The sequence below is a fragment of the Camelus dromedarius genome, chromosome 7, assembly GCF_036321535.1.
Source record: "Camelus dromedarius isolate mCamDro1 chromosome 7, mCamDro1.pat, whole genome shotgun sequence".
Lineage (NCBI taxonomy): Eukaryota > Metazoa > Chordata > Mammalia > Artiodactyla > Camelidae > Camelus > Camelus dromedarius.
Window position 1 is genome coordinate 36,987,254 of NC_087442.1, and position 24,642 is coordinate 37,011,895.

General features: G+C 38.4%; 1 long non-coding RNA gene across 1 annotated transcript in view; it reads right to left on the bottom strand.

Moving 5' to 3' along the window:
- Positions 1 to 18,601: 18,601 nt before the first annotated feature.
- Positions 18,602 to 24,642, bottom strand: part of LOC135321678 (uncharacterized) — a 51,658-nt gene continuing 45,617 nt past the window's right edge. The window contains exon 3 of the long non-coding RNA XR_010381620.1: positions 18,602 to 19,128. This is a non-coding gene — a long non-coding RNA (uncharacterized LOC135321678). The remainder of the gene's footprint in view (positions 19,129 to 24,642) is intronic.

The window sequence follows — 24,642 nt, forward strand, 5'->3', positions numbered from 1 at the left end:
AGGAAAAAGAAATGTGTGGTAGTTTTGCTGCTGCACTTCAAACTGCAAAGCTACAGCCACAGTGCATGATAAATGCTTAGTTAGGATGGAAAAGGCATTAAATTTGTGGGTGGAAGACATGAGCATAGAAAGTGTTTCAACTGATGGCACAACATGTTGCACCAGAAAGCATGGAGCCCATATGAAAACTTCAGCAAGCAAGGGATCCCCTAAAATGAGCAACACCAAACCACTTACTGCAAATATGGGATGATTACACAGATTCAGGAATAGATTTGGAGTGAAAAATATAAAAATTACTGGAGAGGCTGCATATGCCAATGAAAAAGCCACTGCCACATTTCTGGCAGAGTTGAAAAAGTTGATTAAGAGAGAGACCACATTTGTATAGCTTTTATTACAGTATACTATTATAATTGTTCTACTTTATTATTAGTTATTGCTATCAATCTTTTACTGTGCCTAATTTATAAATTAAACCTTATCATAGGTATCATAGGTATGTATGTATAGGAAAAAACAGTACATATAGGATTTGTTACTATTTGTGGTTTCAAGCATCCATTGGGGGTCTTGGAACGTATCCTCCACAGGTAAGGGGGGACTACTGTATAAATATAGCTAGAAATCTGAATTCTAATATCTGCTATAACTTAGATCTATGCTCTGGGTGGGTAAGCTACATCAATTGTCTGAGCCTTAGACTGGGATAAAATATTTGAGGTTATTATAAGGTATATATGAAATAGTTGAAATATTGAGCACTTCACATATAATAAGTAAAATAAATGACAGTTGTTATAGTGGGTGTGCAGTAGACAACAGCTATAATTAAGGCCTCTGGGCTTTTATCTTGTTGTTAAATGGCTTCCAAACCTGGGTGTAATCAGAAGCATCTGGGGAGCTTGATATACACATACCTGGGCCCTAGCCTAGAAGTAGGAAATTAGAATCTTGCTGGTAGGGCCCAGGAAATAAGTCTTTTAAACAAAAACCTTACAAACCTATACTATAAATAATAAAAAGATATTTAAAATTCTACAATAGGCCAATTATTTTATGAAAATGATGTTTTAGTACAATAATCTTATAAAGATTTATTAAATGCAGTGAGAAAAAGCAGTAAGACCAACGAAGAAACTCCTCAAATAGGAACGACTTTTGTTCACCCTGGTTAGATTTAATTTGTTAAATGGAATCCACTAGTAACTAAGAATACCTATCCTTTAATTAAAAAGCAATAGATTCTCCCATCCCTACCCAAAAGCCTTCAATACAGTTTCAAATAAAAATGTTCCCATCAAGCATAAAACATCTCCCTTATTCCCTCACTCCTGGCTGGTATTAATGTTGATGGTGCATTTATCTCATATACCATGTTGTATATGCATGGTTTTGATATTATTTCTGCATTTGCTCCAGGTTCATCAAATGTTCAACTTTCAAAAAGATAGGGGTTGCAACTTTCCAAGTCTAAAATTATTCCAAAATTTCAAAAAAAGAAAAAAAAAAAAGGAACTACATCTACGTAATTTTTTTTTTAACAGCACAGCACAATGATCAAACATAAACAAGTATTTCTGGTGGGTCTACTTGTCAGATAAGTCATTCCAGTCACAGCACAAAACCAAATATTCCTGATAGTAATTTCAACAAGTTCAGTACACTCTACTGAAAGCAGGGAAGCTAATCAGTTCATACATAACAACTATCACTCCAGGAATATAGGAAATATAAATTAAAACAACAGGCTTAAGGTACTAAACTAACAAATACCCTAGAAAATAACTGGGGAAAGCAGAAGAGGTTTAAAGACACTCTTTAAAATACTATTTATAATTCTGAAATACTGAAACCATAAAATGTTTCAAAAATGATAAAATGGCCAGACAAATTAGGATATCAACATTAGAACACCATATACATACTTAAAATAACCTGTATATAAATTAATACACCAAAAAGTACTATTAAATATTAAGTAATACCTTGATTGTGTATAAAATTTAAGAGTGTACAGACTACTTTTGCATATATTACCTCATAACACATAATTCACACCAGAGGTTATCAACCCTGAATGTCCATCAGAATTACCTAAAATACTTAAAATACAAATTTCTGAGCCCCACTTCACACCAAATGAATTAATGAGCCTCCAAGTGTGTTAAACGTTAGAAGTGTTTCCAATACTTAACCAAAGTTAAGAACCACTAACCACTAATATACCACTAATTACAACCTTAAAACAAACAAACAAACATGTAATTAAGAAAACAAACTGACTTCAGTGACTGAAATAATTTAATGGCTTTTTTCCTCCTGGTTAAAAAGGAACTAAGAATACTTATTAAAACTTTTAAAATTAAAAACGGTTTAAAATGTTGATGTCTGAAGGTATCTTGGTTACTGAAAAAATTTTCCTTGAATAGACTCCAGAATGCTACATGTAACAAATGAGGTGGTACCCTCGTTATTTTAATAATAGTATAAACAGAAAGCACTAAAAGAAAATTAAGATTAAGATTGTGCCTCTTCTTACACAAATAATGCCGTCACTCCAAATACTTCCAGTATTCTCTAAAACTGATTGACAATATACACCAAAATCTTCCTCAAAAAGAAAAAACTCTGATTACAATCTGAACGAACAACATGAATATATAAAGACACAAAATATCATTCATGTAAAGAAACACTAGCATGACCCTTAGTTTGAAATAGCTACTGATGTGAAATCTATCAGCAAAAAATTTTAATAACTAAGTACTTCAGCACTACTCAAGAAACTGGTCACCTCAGTCTAACTGTGAAGGCCACATAAGTCACACGAATCACTTTACTCTAATTTCTTTCAACTATGCTCACCAAACCCAAAATACCAAGTCTTAAAAAAATAATAACAACAAATTTACTGACCAAAGTAGAGTATAGCTTTCATTCAATATAGCAGATTCAATTATTAAACATAAAAATTCAAAGCACAAATGAGTAACTTTACAAAAACCTTAAAATGTTTATTTTCCATCCTAGATGTCTCTCGTAGTATTGAGACTCCACCAGACATGCCCACTTATCTGTCCTCCAGGCCTCTGAATTTCATGTTTTAAATTACCTATTTCAAGAAATGATATTTACTCATCACCTACTCACTCACTCAAGCCAGAAAGCTCAGGTATTATGGATTCATTACTCACTACCTACACCCCCTCACATACTACTTCCCTCACAACCATCCCCTACATTTCATGCCCTTTGCCACTGCCCTAGTTCTGTCCTTTATCTTTTAGTCCTAGGACTGCTAAATTAGCCTCCTGCAATTTGATAGCCCCATTTGATGCTTTATCTATCCCTACTGGAATTATCACAATGCTCATAGTTACTACTCTTCTTCTTTTAAAATCCTTCAATAAAGATTTTTTAAAATCCTCAGCACAGCAACACCAGATCTCTACCTATCTCTCTAGCCTCATATCTTACACTACCATAATTTCTCAGCCTAGAATAAGTATGCTTACTCCTCCTCTGCCTAATCACTCCTACCCATCTTTGAAGAGTCGCTTTTTCTAGCTTAGAAAAGGTATCCCGCTCTGTACTTCCATTGTACATTCTACATACCTAAATCATACCACAAATGGATTACTGAGTAAATGTCAGGTTGGGAATATAAAAGTGAACAAAACACAGTCCTTGAATTTAAGAAATTTACAACGGAGGCAGAAAAGTAAACAGTAAATTGCCATATAATCTGATAACTTTCTTTTAAGCTAACATCTGAGTGTTGGTTATATGCCAGGCTAAAGACCTGCCATGTGTTATCTTACTTAATTCTTCAATAACTTTATGTCCCCACTCTACAGAGAAGGAAAGAGAAAAGCTGTTATTTGACTAAGGTTCAGTTAAGCTTTAGAGATGTCAATCCAGGTCTGAGTCGAGAACCTAAGCTCTTAATTACTGTGACTATTCTACTGTCACAGCATTCAACTCAGTTTCCCCAGTGTGCTGCCTACAGCAGGCACAAGACATGTATCTATTAAATAAATGAATCTGAGTGCTGAAGTCCTAAGGTAATGACTTAACATCAATACTAGCACTTTACCTGATAACATCTGTGTCAAAGAGTTCAAAAGTTCTGAGATGCTAACACGTATGAAATGGCCAATGTCCCAGGTTACTTATCATGTCATGGAAATAAATGTCTATCAGAAGGGGACATGTTAAATAAATTACAGCCTATCCATATTATGGAATTATGCAGCTATGTAAAATAATAAGAATGCTCTTCACGTATTGGTATGAAATAACCTAAGATATACTAAGTAGGAAAAATTAAAAGGTGAGGAAGAATGTGAATCTGATGCTACTATAGGTGAGGGCAGGAGGGATATATGGGTTTTGTTTGTATATGCAAAAATCACTTGTAAGAAACTGTCAGGTTGCCTGAGGAGTAGGAAACTGGGTGACTTGGGTATTGGAGTAGAAAGATTTTATAACATATCTTTAACCTTTAGAATTTTGAACCAAGTCACTATATTACCTATAGAACAAATATATAAACTTCAAAAAAATAAATTAAATAAAGGCATTTTCAGAAATGAAAACACTATGTAACATAAGGCTATGGGCCACTACTTTCTTTATTGCTACTGTCTAATACTTGTTGGCAGTCAAATTATTTGTTAAACAAAAATCTCAAATTGCCACTGCAGACAATATATTTTACCAAAAAGGTAAAAACTGGAAAAAAAATGGTTTTGATTTTTCAAAAAAACAATCAGGGCCTATCCCAAGCCTACAGTTTATCAAACTCTGAAAGTCTACTAGAACTTACATTCTTTTAAAACTACCAAGGTGATTACTTTACTATAGTTTCATATTTTCTCATATTTCAAATCTTTCACAATGAAGGGGGAAAAAACTTTAAAAAGCTACACAGAAAAGCCATTTTAACTGAGTCAACTGTATATGAATTATATCTCAATAAAGCTGCTTTTAAAAAACTAATCTATAGATACTGGAAATCAGATCAGTAGTTACCTGGAGCATTAGGGGGATGATTGTACAAAAGGAACTCTGGGGTGACGGAAATGTTTTGTATCTTGTTTGGAATAAAAGTTACAAGTTGTACATATTTGTCAAAACTCACTGAACTAAACACTTAAATCAGTGCATTTTATTGTATGAAAGCTATACCTCAATAAAGTTACTTAATAATTTGGAAAGCACTTAGAAATGCAGACTCCTGGGGCTCTTTTAGTGACTGTGAATCACTGGATCTGTCATTGAGAACTGGTTAATCTGCATTTCTAAAAAGAGGTCCTGGTTGACCCTCACGCGTGAGGTTCACCAGTTATATTTTGGAAAATACTGACCTAGCATAACGTTGCATGTCCAGTAATTACTGATTATGTTTTGCCAAAAGTAACGATTTAAGTGATAAACTTACACAAGCACACAAAAGCTACCTAGGTGATTCTGAATCCCAAGTTTGAGAAATACTAAGTATTAAGTGGCAGGAGTTCTAGTAGGGAGAATTATGGACTAGATTGGTTAAGAAGGACTTTTTTCTTTTCCATCTGCTGCAATACTTCAATGGTTCTCCATCACCTAGTGCTGTGTCTCAATCTGGGGTGATTCTGCCCACCCTTCACATGACATTTGGCAAAGTCTGCATTTTTTTTTTCACTGTCACCACTGGGGACGGGGAGTGCTACTGGCATCCAGTGGGTAGAGGCCAAAGATCCTGGTAAACACTGTACAATGCACAAGAAAGCCCCCCAAACAAAGAATTCTAAAACGCCAAAATGCACTAGTGCCCAGTCTGAGAATCTCTGACCTGAGCCTCAGCTCTCAAATGAAGCTACCAAAAAGTATTCAGTTGCAGCCCAAATGTAAACAAAATAGAATTAACATGTTACATCTCCAGGAGACTCAATTTTTACTTCCAGATTGGTGGGGAAGAAGGGGGGGGGATCATCTTTATATTCTATAGAAACCAAATAAATATAGATAAAATGTAAATATCACATGAGTATCTAAAATATATGTCACATGAATACCTAAGATAAACTTCAAAATAATGTAAGCAGGATCAGGCTTTACTCCCCAACCTCAGGAGATACTTTATATACTCTCCTCAGCTTTCAAAGTACTTTTTGAAGTTAAAAAACATTTGCCTAAAATAAAGCACATAAACTTTAACATGACAGGTAAGATCTCATCTTTAAGCTACCCCCACTAAAATTTTTAGGGCTATTTGTTACTAAAGCATGGCCTAAACCAGTGGTATTCAAAGTGTGGTCTGCAGACCAGTGAGCCAATCTGATCATTTACTGGATTATAGCAGAGAAGTGCAGAAATGGAGAGCACAGAAATGGAAATTTTTATACCAGAATAATTTTATGTCTATTGGATCTTAATAAATTGGGGCTTTTTGCCTTTTAATTTCATCTTCATTACTAAAAATTTTGCAGTAATTTTTATTTTACAGTTGTGCCAGACAACAGTGGATTGGAAATTTAAAAAAAGAAAAGAAAAAGAAAGAAAAAAGTCCTTCATCCGTTTGAGAATCACTAACCTAACCTATTCTGATTGATACATCTAGTAAGTGGCAAAGTCAGGATTTGAACTCATCTGACACCAAAGCCCCTATTCTTAATCATTACATTTCTAATTATTAATACTTTGAACTCAAATCCCTATATGTAATCCCTACCTCTGCAAAGTTGGACTGCACCAGGTACAAATCACAAGGACTTGTGTGTCCTGCCTAAGACCTTCCACGCTAAATGCAAACCAAGCGGCCTCCTTGGCCCCTTTCCCCCAGGCTCATGCTCAGAATTTGGCTCTCTTGATCTCCGATGATGTAAAAGGACAAGATAATTTTTTTTTCTCCTGAAGGCTGAGTAAAGAGACATTGAATATGATACTACCTTCTTTTGGGGCACATCCTGTTTTCTATATAACTTTGGGAGATGACCTCCTGTCAAGCAAGAATAGGCCCCAGATCTCTCTAACACACTAGCTACACAGAGTACAGAACAAATAAATTCAAAATAAGAAAAAGCCATATATGGTTAATAGCACTGAAAGTCTTCTCTCCTCACACTAAGACCTCCAAACTCTACCATAAAGTTTAATGACCTTCAACTTGACCCTCCATACTGCACATCCCTCAAGTATTTTTTACAAACTTTCTGACAATTCTTAATTAAAAAAAGTTATATCCCAATCTAATACACAATACTTATAAATTTCACCCCCCAGAAAAGTTATATTAAGTGCAATGTACTGATATTTTCTAATTCTTTCCTATTTTTAAAAAAGTATTGGTAGAAATCTACAAAACTGACTTCAAGGCCCACTAATAGGTTTCAACCTGCAGTCTGCAAAACACTACTGTAGAGACCAACAGTCTACATTTAACAGTATGCTCTCATCTAGCAAGCCTAACCCATAATTATGCTACCTTAAAATTCTACTCCTCAAAAACACATTTTTTTACATCACTTACATTGTACAATAAATCTTATGTCATTGACAGTCCAAAATTTGTACAGGAAAAAAAAATACAAAAAATCAGTTTTGTCTCAAAATTTAGTCAAATGCATAAATGTTAAAGTTAAAATAAAATTTTCAACCTCTAATCAAAAATTGAAGATAGCTTATTAGCTCAAAATGTGAAATAAGTACTCAGCTGGTAATTTAATTAGCTAACAATACTCTTTTGGCAAATCCCAGAATAGAGTCTACAGTGAGTATGTACACCATCAAATTACAGAAAGTCTGAAACCAACTTGCTCTACCATTATCTTCAGTCCAACTGATCTACTCATCTGACTACCCCCCCACTATTGAGACCTTGGAAATCTAACTCTTCTTCCTCCCCGTGTGTGTGTGTGTGTGTGTGTGTGTGTGTGTGTGTGTGTGTGTGTGTGTGTTGTTTTTAACCCTCTACAATTGCTCTAAGATCTGTTAGGAATCCTACCTTGTCTCAGACCAGCTCAGAAGTCCTGACATGTTCTTATTTAAGATTATTTCTATGGAAAAACATACAAATCCAAAGAATCGATTTTATAACAAACTTTCGAGACATAATCCATAAACCTTATCTCCAAATCAAAACCAGAAACCAAAAACTCTCAACTTACACAATTATAATTGTCTTTCTGTTACAATCTTGACATAAACACAAAATAAATTTCTCAGCTATGAACTTCAATTCCTGGAGCCTAAGAGTGCATGTGATATTTTTAATAACGGTATGGAGAAGACCTGGCTCCATCATGTTGTCGCATCACAGAAGGACACAATGCTACCATACAAACCATCTATGTAGCTTCCACATTTATTTCATAGCTTCACTCAACCCAATCTCCTCTAGCCCCACCCACTGAACAGCTGGGTAGGATGAAAGGCTGTTTCCTGCCCTCCCCGCCTTGCTCCTTCCCTTGCTATTTGGAGGAATAAGGGGTCCAAGCAACATTAACTAGCTTAGTAACTGTTTCTATCCTGCTAAGGCACCATCCTTTAGTCAACCAGGATTCCATAAAATTCATCCGTACCTATACACTTAATGCCTAAAAAGTTTCCTCCTCATCTTGTTCATAAACCGGGGGGGGGGGGGGGGGGGGGGGGCTGTTGACTATACTCATAACCTACTTGTACATAAATACATAAAACAAGTAAAATGCTTTTAAATCTAGATTATTTGTTCATTCAGATTATTAAGGGCACTAACGAAGATATTCTTCCATTTCATCAAAATAACAAATCCAAAAGAAATCTTAAAGATGAACTATAACAATAACGTCGCAAGAATAAACTGTTTCAGTATCTAAGCAAACACCTGGACGTAACAAATTCTTACCCTACACCACAAAACCCAGATTAGAAACAGTGTACTCTCCAAATGTAAGTCAGCAAATGGAAATGTGTTTTAAAAAAAATCTCAGTTGCTTATTTCCTACTACAAAGTATGAAATTGAACTCAAGAGTGGAAAATGTGAATGAAATGGCCATTTTCTTTTTCCAATACGTGGAGGAGGAAAGGAAAGGAAAGGGCTTCTTAAGAGAATAAACGAAAATACTGAAATATTTTCAAATATTAATTTCCTTAAACATCAGCAGTCTGTGTCTGCAACTCCCTCCCTTTTCCAGCGACCCTTCCCACCCATTCCGCTCCTCGGGAGGGCGCCCTTCCGAAATGTTCTCTTTTCCCTTTTCTCTACAAATTAAGCCCAAATCAGGCTCCTTATCCTGCGTACTCAAGCTTCACCCGCCATCCGCCGGCCTTCAGGGCCGCGCCTGGGGAAAGAAAGCCCCGAGAGGCGGGGAGGGGGAGCGAGGAGGCGACGCGGTTGCTGGAGCCGCTGCAGCCGCCGCCGCCGCCTCCACCGCAGCTTCAGCCTGGTGCATCCTTCTTCCTCCCTCTCTGCTGCCGCCCTCCCGGTCCGGCCCACACAGCGCTCTCACCCGGGCCCGCACACACATCCCCACCCTCCTGGCCAGGCCCACTCCCCCACGAGGGGAGCTCCGCCGCGGGTGCTGCGGCCGCCAACAGGAGGGAGCAGGGCCGTGGAGAGAGCGGGCGGGCCAGGCAAATACGACCCCGCTCAGGCTGCTCCTGCCGCGGCGACGGAGGCCGCGGCTCACGTCTCCCGGGTCCCCAGGCCCGCTCGCCGCCGCACAGGAAATGCCGCCGCCTCGGCTCTCCTCGCATTCAATTCAAACTGTCACCGCCGCCGCCTCCCCTCCCCCCGGGCCCGCCGTCGCCGCGCCCCGGGCCCGCCGTCGCCGCCACCGCACCTCATTTTGCCGTAGCCCTCCGCCTCGTCTCAGGGCGTTCCCCCCGCCCAGTGAGGGGGCCGCAGAGCCCAGCTGCGTCCCGAACCGCCGACCCGAGTGGCGACGGCCCAAAGCTGAGACTCACCCATGGTGCTGCTGTTGACGCTCCTCTCCTCAGCAGCAGCGGATCTCGCACTGACCGACATCCCCTCCCCCCTCCGCGACCAGCCTGGGCGCAGCGCAGCCCGCGAATTCTCCAAAGCCGCCTACGCCGATTCCGCGGCGTAGCCGCCCGGCGTCGCTGCCCAGCTTACGCAGGCGACAGCAGGCGGACTCCTCCACTGGCTCTCGCCCGACTCCTGCTCCCTCCTCCGTCCCCCGCCCCCTGCCCCCTCAGACGAGGCTTCCGGGCCGAGCGGAGGCTTGCTTCGATCTCGCGAGATTACTTCCTCGCTGCCCCGCGGACTTGCTCGTTTTTCGAGCATGACTTCATTGGTGTCAACGCTCTTTTGCTGTTCGGGTTTAGCCGCCATTGTTAAAATTGGCGGGATTTGGCACTTACGGGGTCATGGATAGTCAGCGCTCTGTGCGCGTTTCTTTCACACTGCCTCTAAGGTTAACGCCTTATGTTTGTGGGTGAAAAGCCTGGGGACGCTGAGAGGGAGTGGCCGGTGGGGTGCGAGGGTGTGGTTTTGCCCGAATGAAAGATGGCCGCCGTCAGTGCAGCCCCGCGCAATTTCACGTCAGGTTTTAGAGCTGGGGGAGCCGCCCGGTTGGCTTTAGCGCTTCCTTGGAAATTGGCGTAAGGCCAAGAGGCGCCGCTGGAAGAGGCCAGACCGGGAGGTAACGATCAGGGCGGGGGCCGCGTACCCGCCTGGGATCCTAGCTACTGCCTTGGCGTTATTGTGAGTGCAAGTGAAGAGACACTTCGAGGCAGGTGTCTATGCCCAGTCCATCCCCGTTTTCTCAGCTTCCTTGGCTTTCGGAGTGGAAAGTGAGATTAGGCTCTGGTTGCCCCAACATTGCCCTCGCGCTGTCACAGTCTGGTGTCCTGGCACAGCCAAGAGATTGGCTACTGCAGCTTCCACTGCGGATTTTCCACGGTCACACTCGTATTAGCTCAGCTTGTGGGCGCCTGGTTCGGTCGTGGGGCGCTCACACTCTTAATTGGGGAAATGAATGTACATACATAAAACTGTTGGGTATCAGTTAAAGAGTAATGAAGGGTTAAAATGTGTGGTCTCGTACTATTAATTAGGCATGAATGTTGCTCGGTGAGTGGAGTCTTCAGCAAATACTTTCTAGTGAAAGTAGCCTCACTGCTCAGAACAACCCCGCGGTGTTTTGTACCTTTCTTGAAAACTAATCGCCGTCTTCGCTGTATAGTTCATGCACACATACTATTTTTTCTGTTAAGCTGCGTATTATGGAATTGTATAAATACGTAATTGTCATGAGCCTGCACAAGAATATTCATGGCAGCATTGCTTATATTAGTGTAACAATTTAAATGTCCACATACAGGAGAAGGGATGAGTAAGTTACATTATTGCACAGAATGCTAAAAATGGGTATCAATGAACTAAAGCTACTAGTATTAATTTAGAGTTCATTTACAAAATATTGAGCAAAAAAAGAAAGCAACTCACAGAAAGATGTATATGGTATACCATAAATAAATAAAAGTTTAAAATTAAGAAACTGTGAGATCAAACTATGAAAATCATATAAGGAAATGATAGATACCAAATTCAGAAAGAATAGGGTTACTTCCAGAAAGAGAAGGGCATGTAACTGGGTTCACTTGTATCTATGTTTTATTTTCTACCAAAAGTAGTTTGCAGGAAATGTAGCAAAATTTTAAAGGTGGTGGATACATGGGTGTTAAATTGTAATTATTTTCTATACTCTTCTGTATACTTGAAATGTTTCCAAGTAATTTTTTTTAATGAAGGAAATTTTATCTAAAGAAATAGCTTTTGTGTCTTAGTACTGTTTAAGTTCCATTTGTACTGAATTGCTCATGAAGTGTTATACCTTGTCTGCTCAACCAATCATTGTATTAAATTTTTGAAACTTCACATGAGTGTTTTTACTTTGGGAAGTTTTGTTAAATTTCTTTTTTGAAGAAGGCAGTACAGCAGGGAATTTAAACGTGTAGCCTCTGGAGTCAAACTGCCTGGGTTCAAACCCCAGCTCTCCCATTTACCAGCCATATGCCCAAGAACAAGTTGCTTAACCTTTCTGTGATCCAGTTTCCTCATCTATAAATGAGAATAATATTTATCTAATGGACTTTTTGTTAGAATTAAATGTGCTCGGTCCATAGTAAATTCTTAATAAATGTTACCTACATACAGATTGTTGTAAAATATAAAATTATGCTGAATACTATTATTTAATAAAATCTAATAGTTTTTAAAGAAGAAAATCTCTTCCTCCCATCTCTATTGATATGTTTCTCTGAGGGATTTTTTTAATGGATATGAAAGAGGTGAATTTTGTTATTTTGCTCACAGAAAATGGATAAATTCTTAATATAAATAATATTATTAACTTCTTTGCCTGAGGTTTGTTCATGCTGTCCTACAGATTCCATACCACACAGTAATAGCTTCACCACTTTCCACTGAAAATTAAATGGACGGTTATTGGCAGTGAGATGATGACATCCTATGGAATTTCTTCCATAAGGAGTTAGTGAGAGAGAATTATTTTATTAATTTCATTATATCTACTGCACTGTCTTGCAGTATTGTATTTGTAAATAAAATACAGTCTGGACCTTAACCTTCTGATTCAAAAAACAGTTTTTTAAAACCAAAAAACTGACCTGAAATCTGGATAGACTATGTGGATTGTTTCTACAACATATTTACAGTGTACAGCCTCAACTGGGTCTTAAACTTTGCCAAGCAGTGCTTGTTTCCCTAGTTAGCTCTCTTTTCCACAACAGACACTTCAGATTTTCTCCATTGTTTTCAAACCATCTCCCTCACTTATTCTTAGCAAAAAAATAGAACCCATCATAGAGCAACTCCAACAACTTCCTGCCTCCACATTCATAAACCTGCCTGCATCTACACCCATCCTTTCAGACATCATAATGGATCAGATGTCTCCCCTCTGAGGCTCATATTTTCACATGTTCCCTGTATTCCATCTCTTTGGCCTACACTTTGGATTCTGTCTCCTCCTGCCTTCCCAAGAACTTCTCGCAATGGATTATCCATTCAATAAGCTTCTTGGTTCTGTTCCTATCACTCCACTGAAATTCTCAAAAGGTCACTAACAACCTTTTCATTCAACCCAGTGAACCGTTTAAAAATTTTTTTTTTCATGAACATACTAGCAACCACAGCCTGCTGCATTTACATCCCTTGATTTGTGAAACCACACTTTCCTCGTTTTCCTCCTAGATCTCTGGCTTATTTTACATTCTAGGCCTTCCATCTTCTGCCTGTCACTTAAATGTCCCTGTATCTTAGAGTTGTGTCTTAGTTTACCCCATCTCACTTTTTATACTCTCCTTTGGTGATCTCGTTGACTTCATGGCTTCAGTGACCATATTTATGCTGATGACTCCTAAATATAAATTTCTAGTCCAGTTCTTTCTTCTTACTACAAATCTACATACCTGACTGCTTTCAAAATACATGTCCTGATGTTCCAAGATATCTCAAAACAGTATATACCAAATTAAACTCTTCACTTTCATTATATTTTCACATGTGCTTCTATGATCCCAATCAATACATGGTATCATCATCAACCCAACTGCCTAAGCCAGAAATGTGGGTATTGTACTCAGCCCCTCCCTCTCTCTCACCTCCTACAGCTATCAGAATGTCCTGACAGTTTTCCCTTCTCATACATCTCTAATCTCTCCACTTCGCTCATCTCCACCACTACTATTCCAGCTAAGCCAGTATTATCTCCTGCCTCTACTTTCCACAGTAGTCTTTCTGCCTCTTACACCATTCTACTTCATTCCTCACATTGTACCTTGAATGATCTTTCTAAACTTTAACTATGTCAGTCCCTTGTTAGAAGTCTTCTAATTTTCCCTCAGGAAACTTACATGACACATTTTCTTATTTCTGGTCAATCTACCATGCCTTGCTCTCTCTTTAAACTCTAGCAAGACTTGCTTCTCCCTATGTCTGAGACACTTCATTCTCCTTCTTATACTTGCATTCCATACCTGACTTTCTCCTTTAAGTCTCATCATTTTCTCTAAAAGCCTTCTTTGTTGTCCCAAGATTGGGCAAGGTACCCACTTACCCACCATAGTATCTTATATTTACTCCTATGGTGGTACTAATAGCACAATTTTGTAAGTATTTGTCTCTTCCATTGGAGTCTAAGCTCCTTAAGGCCAGGGACTCTTGTATTGTTCACTTGTATACTCTCCAATGCCTAGCACAAGGCATGGTATTCATTATTTCATTCAGCAAATATTTCTTGAGTCACAACTGGGTCCTAGACACTAGCATAGTGTGGAATGAGGAACCCTTGAGGGAAGCCTCTGAGATATGAGGGAATCCAAGAGGTCAAAATTATTTTAATTCTAACACTAAGACCTTTTTTTTCTTTTTTTTTACCTTTATCATTCTCAGTCTCTCACAAGCATATAATGGAGTTTACCAGAGACTACAGGAAGTATGATAATTACATCAGAATGAATGCAAAAAACACATAAATAATCCAGCTGTCTAATATTAAGCCAGACATTAGAGGGATCTGCAAAAAAGTAAAACAATGGCATGGCACTCTTCAAACTATTTTTTGTTGTTGTTTTGGAACATATGGTTATTTTTCATAAAAATATGTTATTTATGTTAATGTGTAATGGATTAATTTTTTAATGAATAAGTAATATTTTTAAAACATTCTCAGTTTTAATTTCTAATACAGTAAGTATCAATAAATATATTCCACATAAACAAAACTCTTTGGGATCCTCAATAATTTGTACAAATGTTTTAAAGGGATCCTGAGCCCCAAAATTTGAGAACTGCTGCACTAGCCCATATTGTGTGTGTTCATTGTGGAAGTATTAAATAATTAATGAATGTCAGTTTGTTAAAAGCCTGGCACACTACTGCTTAATGATTCTTAAAGCTTCTCCCCAAATGCCCAGAATTAATATCTGAATAGGCAAAAAAATACCCAGGCTTATTATCCGAATTTGCCTAAGTGAAAGTATTCCTTACGTGAATATGCTTTGTAAACTATGGAATGTTATACAAATACAGTTGTTTTGGTAATTGTCTATGATAAATATGGACTAACATTCTATCTTTGGTAATAGAACCAGGACTACCTATAATAATCTGATAGTTGACTTGAAGATAAGAATTTTTATAGCCAGCATTTCATATCACTAAAATTTAATCCATGTTACAGTTTTGTGAAACAGATATTACCCTTATTTTTTAAACGAGGAAACCAATGTTCAGTGAAGTGATTTACTCAAGGCCTCAGAATATGTGAGAGCCTGAGATAAGATTCAAAGACCTCATGCTCTTCCAATACACAGTATCTCAGATGAAGAAATCTGTTCCTCTGTTGTCATAAATCCTATTCTCAATTGCTAGACATTTGGTCTGGTAAGTTCTGGGTCTTACCTTTTTGTTATTTTTTGTTTGGTTGGTTTTGGGTTTGTTCTTTTTGTTTGTTTGTTTGTTAATATAATTCTCAGGTATTTCTACCTTTAGTGCAAGAAGAAGGACATGTGAATATGTGAATGGTATGAGACTATATGAAGGTTTTCCTTGAAGTCCAACTCAGAAAGTGACAGTGTAAGTGAGATGGCACTTCCTATAGAACAAGTCTGTCCTGTTTTCTACACTGCCAAAACTTAGTGGACACAGTCAGGTTGGAATGGAAGGGGTGGTGCTTGAAATTTCAGATTTGTATTTTATGAAATGGGTTAGGCAATCTGAAATATTTCTTTGTTAACGGTAATGTCCAAATATCTAAAAAAGCCTTTGAGTGCTTTTTATTCCTCCTCTGAAGGACAGTGGAAGAGGATTGAGAAACGATGTGTAAAATAAAGAGCCATTAACTAAAACTTTTCTTCTTGTGAAAATTAAAGACATAACTTATTCACAAAAGCTGAAACTAATTTAGTGTCATTAGTGAATATGGGAGTATATTATGTTCAAGTCAGATTTAGGATATGAAATCTCATAATTTAAGATATTCCTCAAGAGAAATATTCTACTACCCACCAAATCTCTTTTAAGTATAACGAGACACAGGGAACCAACGTAAGTATGGTTTAAATGTTTTTGCATTTAAATTTAAAATATTTGAAAATGAAGAGTGCATTCTAGTGTTAAATTCATGACTAAATTGCGTAGTCATTAGAGGAAAGTTCTGTTGAGATCAAATAATCTAAAATAAGTGTTAATATTTTGCAAATTAAAGGGAATGGATATTGACATGCCCTTTTACAGATTAAGAATCTACATGACACAGGAAGTCGAGTGACACTTGCAAGGTTATACAACTAGTGAACAGAAATTAGAAAAAATAAGGCCTCATACTTCCTCTTCCTTTGTAAAGATCAAATTTTGCCCCACAGAGGAAGAGAAGCCAAAAGACATAGCAGTAATAACAAGAAAATAAAATAAAAGGCGAGAACCATGCAACTTGAAGACCAAAGATTTAAACAAACAGCGAATAGCTCTCATTCTTAAATTCTTTACCTTAGAAGGAGGAGTTTCTCTTTTTCCCAAGGCCAAGGAGGGAGGAGGGAGGAGGGTAGAAAGCAGCACTGAAATAGGATGTCTGAATCCAGACTGCCCTGGGAGGCCTGATTTATCTCAACTTATCACTGGAGCCTCAAGGAATTTTCAAATTCCAGGGCTCTCCTGGAAACTTAGTTCTAAGCAGATGAGAGTCCCAGTTTCCTCTGAGGACTCCATGTCCCTTTTAACAGATTGACAGCAAAGCTGCCTCTGGGACTGAGAGAAGGGAAGAAACTATTTACCTCGAGGTTTTCTTGCCAATCATCACCTTGTTGTGAGCTATACAATCTGATTACACAGTAGAAATATCACTAAGCACAATATTGGAGAAAAATCCAAAAGTACATTTAAAAAAATCTATTATAAGTGGAAAATGCCGTTGTTGCCAACTCCCTTTGGCATTTCCTACCACTGAATCATAAACTGACTGAAATAGGAAATAGGGACACATGGTTTTATGGGAAACTAGCTGCCTTCAACAACCAGACTTAATATATTGACTTTGGCAATGATTGAATGCCTCCTGCTATTGAATTGAATTGAACTTATGTAAGTTGATGTGGCTGGAATGTGTTACGCTGGAACAAGGCTGTCATTTTAAGCAGTTGGAACCTACCCTCTCAATATCACTTTTCCTAGCAGACCTCTGAGTGAGTGACTAGTTCCTGAAGGTGCACCTCACAGAGTTCATATCCAGGAAAACAGGAAATTCAGAGAGGAAGCAGATGCCTGTGCCAGACGAATGTGCTTGCTTTATGTGAAGCAACAGCACTGGATTACAATGGGGGCTTGCTGGCAGAGGACACATGCTTAGTAATAACTAAAACAGTGTGTCATTACTCCCTTTATCCGGCTCCCAACAACTTACAGACTCTTTCTTCTACTTCACCTTTAATCATTTAAAACTGATTGAATCCTATTTTAGGTGATACTTATGCATCTGATAACAAAATAAAAGTCAAATGATCATGTTTGTGATTGTTCCCTATGATCTGATCCATTTCATAGAAGGAATTGTGATTGAGATTTATTTATAGCTTTTAGTTGATACTCTTTTCCCCTTGATTTGCTTTGAAAAATTTGGCAGTAAATGATAACACTTGGCCAGTCAATCACTATAAACAGATAAACGGATTTTAGGAAACAAAAATAATGACCATCTTTAGCATCTGAAATGGTAGCAACACGGCATTAAACACTAGTGTTGAACTATAGGTATTTCCTCCTGGAGTTCTTATTCCAAAAGGCTACATTTGTATCTTAACAAAGGCCAATACCTTAGGAGTGGAAGAGACCTCATAGCTATATCAGCTACCAACAAATTCAAGAACTGGTTCAAGTATTTTTTTCATGTCATGAATAAGGCCACGATACCAACCACTGAAACTATAAATGTTAGAATTTGAATTTAAATGAAGCAGATGTACTGCAGATGATATTATATTACTCTATAGCCCTATAGTTCACATATAGCATGGGTGTAACTCTTTTCCTTTTGCATTTTATGACACACAAGTGAGCAAACTCTTCTAAAATCCTTGTTTCTGATAAAAGTGTTCATTTAATTGCTTATTATTTCAAAATATGTTTTGATTTGAGCTGAATGTCAGTGACATTTAGACACTGTCAATGAGCACTAGACAATTAAAATGTTTTCTCTAAAATTTAGCTGTTTTTGCAAATCTGTGTGCAAATATGACCATGAATTACTTTTTCTATGAGACTGCAGACCCTGAGGATAGACTAAAGCTTAGCTATCTTTTCATCTTGTGCAGACCTACCATAATAGCCTTGCACATAGTAAACACCCCAAATGTTCTGGAAATAATTGCATATACTTTCAGAGTTCATATGTGTCTTAGGAAACTAAATAGGGTAAAAAAAAGCAACACCGAAAAAGAAGCCCCCCAAAACGCAACTTGAGTATTGCAAATAGGAAGAGATTGTTATATTATCTTCATATTTGCTCTTTACTTTATCCTCAACTTCCATTATACACACATACAAACACACGGAGAAAAAAACAAGCAAAAAAACAAAAACAAAAAACACTTTCCTACACAATTCTGCCCCCACCCCAGCCAGATTCCATATGACAGAGATTTATCTGGGGTTTTTTTTTCTTTCTTTCTTTTTTTTTTCTTTAGCATCACCATGAGAATTCTGTGTTTGTCTGTTCTTGGCATCATCTCATCATCTTGACATTCAAATGAAAGGCCCAGCTGACCTGGCTGTCGGCAAGATTGGGTGAAAAGAAAAAGGTCCATCTTTGCTTTTCTTCTTTCAGCCCTGCTGCCTCTCTCCCTTCTTTCTCCCTCCTGATCAGCTCTAGACAAGAGGCAGGCCTGACTCTTAGCTTCTGAAGCTATACTAACCTATATAGTGAGCACAAGCTCCCCAGATCTGCGGTGCATAAACAACCAATGTGGACTCTGAAAAGGAAGCAGAAGAGAGGGAAGAGATCACATAGGTAAAACTCTTCTCTCCATCACTGGCAGGTACTCTCCCTCTTCCTTTCCTTTTGTCTCCAACACGCAGCAGTCTCCAGCAAAGCGATCTTTCACGTTACAAGTGAAAGGAACTGCTGAAGGAAGAAAGAAATGTTAGGAGACCTTGAGACCAATTATCCCAGCAACTGTGGCTGTGTAATACTGGGTGAGTCACTCTTCTTCAGGAAATTGAAAGAATGTCAAATATGCCAAAGTTACTGAGGATGGCTGCAGAGCAGAAGGCAGATCCTGAGTAATTTCAAGTTTCCTCCCTCTCTCTTTCTCACAGAAGCACACAAATCAGATCTAATGACGGCTGAGGCGGAAGGGATGGTCAGGGAGAGGGAGTATCCTAAAATGTAGTTTCAAGGGGGTGTGTGAAATCTACCTAGCCACGAGTTTGATATAGTCATGATTTAATTATCTTCAACTAAAGATTTCTCTAATGAACTTAAAATAAGCTACAAAGGTGAACTATTTATCCCCATCAATCAGTGGAAGAAATTATGTGGAGAAGATTTTCTTCTGTGTTTCATAGTTCACATAATGAACATGGAGGATAATTCAATGGGAAAAGATCTTAATAACTTCTTCCTGTCATCTTGATGCCATGCCAGAATGAGGGACATCAAAAAACAAATTGTTTATAAGCATCCAAAGATCTGTGAAATTCCCCAAGGGGCATAATAAACACCCCTTATTAAATAAACTGCAATGAGCAAAGAGGGTGAGGACAATAAAGGAGAGGACGGAGAGAGCATGGGATTAAGAAAGTAGGGAACAAGCAGCTTGAAGAGCCTGCTCGCACATATGGACCTCAGCTCGAAGCAGAAGGACCACCAAAGCCTTGAGAATACCCCTGTGTATTAGTGTGCTCAGGTTGTCATGACACAAGAACACAGTCTGGGCAGTTTAAGCAGCAGAAATTGATTTTCTCATGGTTCTGAGGCTGGAAGTCCAAGGTCAAGGTGCCCATGGGTTTGGTTTCTCCGGAGGCCTCTCCCCTTGGCTTGCAGATGATGGCCTTCTTTCTGTGTCCTCACATGGTCTTGCCTCTGTGCAGGCACATCCCTGGTGTCACTTTGTCCAAATTTCTTCTTCTGATAAGGATACCAGTCAGACTGGATTAGGGCCCACCTTAACGGCCTCCTTTTAACCTAATCACCCCCTTTAAATTCTGAGGTACTGGGGGTTAGGGTTTCAACATGAATTTTGAAGGGACACAATTTAGCCCATAACTCTTCCTGCAAGTTGGCAGAATCTAGTTAATAGGATTTAGCTATTCCTTTTCTAGAAAATAATATATCCTAGGAAAATAAGTAGCATATACACCAAAACATTTTAAATAAGGATGCTTATGGCAACACTGATTGAAATAGCAAAAATAGTAAATAACCTAATTGTCCATTTATAGGAGATTTGTATCATAAATTGCAGTCTAACCACGCAAATGGAAAACTAGGTCTGGAAAGGTGTCTGAGATACTACATCAAAAACTCAAGTAACAGAACACTGTCATGTTTAGAAATTATATATTTGTGTAGGCCTAGAAAAGGTCTGAAAGGATATACATCAAACTCTTAACAGTAGTTACCTCTACGGTATGGGCTTTGGAGTAGGGCCTTTTACTTTTTATTTGTACACTTACAGAATTTGAATTTTTGCAACAGATTGCTTTTGTAACTAAATATGAAACTATTAATTTTTAAATTATTTCCTAAAGAACATGGGGTAGACAGGTTAAAAGCCTACAAATTCTGACAAATACTGTAGCACACAATAAAAACTACCTAGATTGAGCATCTACTACCTCTTCATTCAACAAGTATTTTTAAGCCCCCATGCCCCAGGCATTGTTGGGTATTTTATATATATATATATTTTATTTATATATATATATATAAAAAACAGCTGATCCTCACAAAAAACTTCTCGAAGCAAGTTTTACCACTTTGATTTTATCATAGCAGAAAGCAAGACTCAGCAAAGTCAAGTACAGTTAATAAGCAACAAAGTCAAGTCTTTGGTCTACTTTACCATGTTGCCTTATGAAACTACTTTCTTCTGTTGTATGTACAGGATATAGAAAATTGTCATCCAGCTTAATGTTACCTTATCACATTTACAGGTCATAACTAGAAATATATTCTTTCAGCAAATGAACTACCACCTTTAAATCTGTATCTATTTAGCTGTTTATCTATCTATCTGTCTGTCTAACTATCTATCTTTCTATCTATCTATCCATCCATTCATCCATCCATATTTCTTAGGCACTAATCAAAAATATTCGCCAGAATGTTTTTGAAATTACAAGTGATTTTGAGAAGCAGAGGGAAATTCTATGATCTTGGGCTCTGATTAACGATGATTGGGGAGGGGTGGGGGAGTACCAGGAGAGCCGCTCTTGTTTACTCTGTTTATTGTAGGGGAGGGCAGTACTGGTATTTGGAATACTAATAAAGCAGTGTCTGGGTCTATAACTACAGTTATCAAGAGAAAGAGGCTTTGATGGGTTATGCCCACTGATTACCGTCTCTGTGAGAAACACACACATACATATTGTTCCCTGTGAAAATGAGGACTTTGTACAGATAGGCTGGTACAGTGGTATGAAAAGTACTTCAAGAGAATCTCTGGAGCAGCAGGACTCTTAATCATCCCACCCCCTGAAATTTTCTCCTTTCCCTTCAGATAGCAATAGGATCAATTTGACCTACTTACAAGTGACCAACCACCTACTTACAAGTGTGATTTCAGGTAATTCAGTGTATCTTCCAAGTCATTCCTAGCTCCTGCCTCTGATGCCAGCGTCATTCCTCTGAGTGGCCGGTTCTTTGTTCAAAAGCAGGAGGTCCCCAAAGCACAATCTTTTCATCTGTCATCAGACGTGTATTACTCAGTGTGAATGGAGGTGAAGACCAAAGGACATTAGGCCCCTCCTCAGGGACTGGGGAAGAAACAGGTAAAATTGGGGAAGCTGGGGGCATGAAGACAAATTTGCCAAATTCACTATGTTGCCTAGGGCACAATCTGGGAATAATGAGAACCCCGTCAGTCAGGAGTCACTGGGAGTTCATTTTACCCACTAGTGAGGGGAGTGTGGAAACAGCTGCCTGATGCCCCCCGTGAGCAAAGCCGTTTATAGTCAAAGGCCTTCCTAGCTATCACCACTGGGTGAGCCTGACAAGCCTTTGTCTCGGTCCCTGGAGATACCGGGGAGAGACAAAGAGTACAGGCTCTGCATTCAGAATAGACTGAGGTTCAAATACAACTCATCCACCTACTGGCCATCTGACCTTGGGCAAATCAACCTGTTTCACTGGGCTGTCATCAGGATGAAATGACATTATGTAAGTAAAGAGCTTTGTACAGTGCCTGCTACACAATCAATCCTTTCTGAGTCCCTGCTGCGAATGCCACCAGGACCAAAGCCCAGCCTTGAACTTAAGCCCAGTCAGCTCTGAGTACTAACTCATTGCCCAGATCCTGATGAATTCTTTCTCTAGGCTTGCACCATTTTCTTATCCTTTCCAGCATCAGGATGAAGCTTCAAACATGTACCCTGTCTGCCTTACACCCACCAATTATACTCCATGGATGGCAGTGCCAGCTTCAGTCAGCCTAGAGTCTGCTCTGGTCCCCCTCAGACTTGGTGATTTAGACCAGTGGTTCTCAACCCTTCCTGGACCTAAACCTCTCTGTGTGCAGAGCCTAGGGATACGCATTTTTAAAAAAGCTCCTCTTCCCTCACTGCAAGAGCCATCTCACTAATCTTTACTCATTCTTCCTTCCATGCAGAAGCTCCTAACATGATCTGTAACCAAGACTGGAGCATCTACTTTGCAGACAGTAGGTGCTTAATAAATGTTTATGGAGCAAATGAAAGTTTTCTGTTGGGTGTTATTTTTTTCCTTACAAAGATATTTAACCATGGGACTGTAAAATACTGTTAAAATAATGGCAAAGACTAGATGTCCAGTAAAGATTGGTTTATGAATGATTAAAGCCTGTTTTCTTTCGGGATGGATTTGGGGAGGGTGACTATTTGGGAGAATGCCTGTGAGTACAGAAGTTCCATGGAAGTAAACAAAATGACAGCACATGGAAGAGTTTTATGAAGCATGAAGGAATATGTGAAATAATAATGATGTTATACCATCCAGATCTTAGGTTAATACATTCTAATTTGTTCTGGAGAAAAGGGAACTGGGTAAGCCATTTCTCACAGGTTGCAGTCTATGTCAGCAGGAAGGAGAAAAGGGACAAAAAGGTCTCATTGCTATACAAGCACAATAAAAGGATTTATCTCCCTTTTTTCCTTTTATAAAACTTTTCATTATGGAAAATTTCAAACATATATAAAGTAGAGAGAAGAGTATAATAAATCTTCATATCCGTCACACAGCTTTAACAAGTATTAACATTTTGTTTTTACTTGGACCAACCTACTTGATGCAAAATAGGGCTTCTGAGTTTACTTTAAAGATTGTTTGAGAAGAACGTGTAAATAAATGCTTTAGGACTAGGTCAACATTCTTTGGGAAGATTTAGCGGTAACATATACTCCCAGAGCCCATTTACATATATTTTTCAGCATCTGGCTAACAATTCCTCTTTGAGTGGGATGATTACAACATCCCAAACTGCACAATCTCCTGATGAGTGTATATAATAGAGTCACTGTACTTGTCTCTAAAAAAACAACTTATTTATTTTTAGAACTTTAGAAAATTGTGGCTGTGTCCCCATCTGGACTACAAAGGACCAGTGAGCCCAGTTTACTATGGTTCCTGCGTTTGATGGCTACCGACGTGCCACCACCAAGCTAGTTTTATGACAATTCAGAGGGAGACTAGGCAAGAGAGGCTGCAGGTCTGGGTTCACTGACTGTAGAGTCTCTGAATGTAAAAACTTATACTCTAAGGCAAAACATTAGGGAGTCATTAGCAATTTTATGTTGTATATGAGCAGTTTCTTGGGAATCACTATTGTTTACTTGGTTCAACCATTTACGTATTTTATTTAAGTTCAGTTTATTTACTTAAGTATGGTGATGTTACAAGGTTTAGCTTTTTACTTTTTTTTCTTTCTTCTAAGTAATCACTTTGTATTTTCTATTTTGGGTTTTTTTTTAATTGAAGTATAGTTGGTTTACAATGTTATGTTAATTTCTGGTATATAGCATAGTGACTCAGTTATACATATATATATATTCCTTTTCATATTCTTTTTTATTATAGGCTATTATAAGGTATTGAATATAGTTCCCTGTACTACACAGTAGGACTTTGTTGTCTATCTATTTTATATATAGTAGTTAGTATCTGCAAATCCTGAACTCTCAATTTATCCTTCCAGCCCCTCCCTTCCCCCGGTAACAAGTTTGTTTTTTATGTCTGTGAGTCTGTTTCTGTTTTGTAAATAAGGTCATTTGTGTCATTTTTTAAAATTCAACATATAAGTGATATCATATGGTATTTTCCTTTCTCTTTCTGGCTTCCTTCACTTAGAATGACAATCTCCAGGTCCATCCATGTTGTTGCAAATGGCATTATTTCATTCTTTTTTATGGCTGAGTAGTATTCCATTGTTGTACTATCTATTTT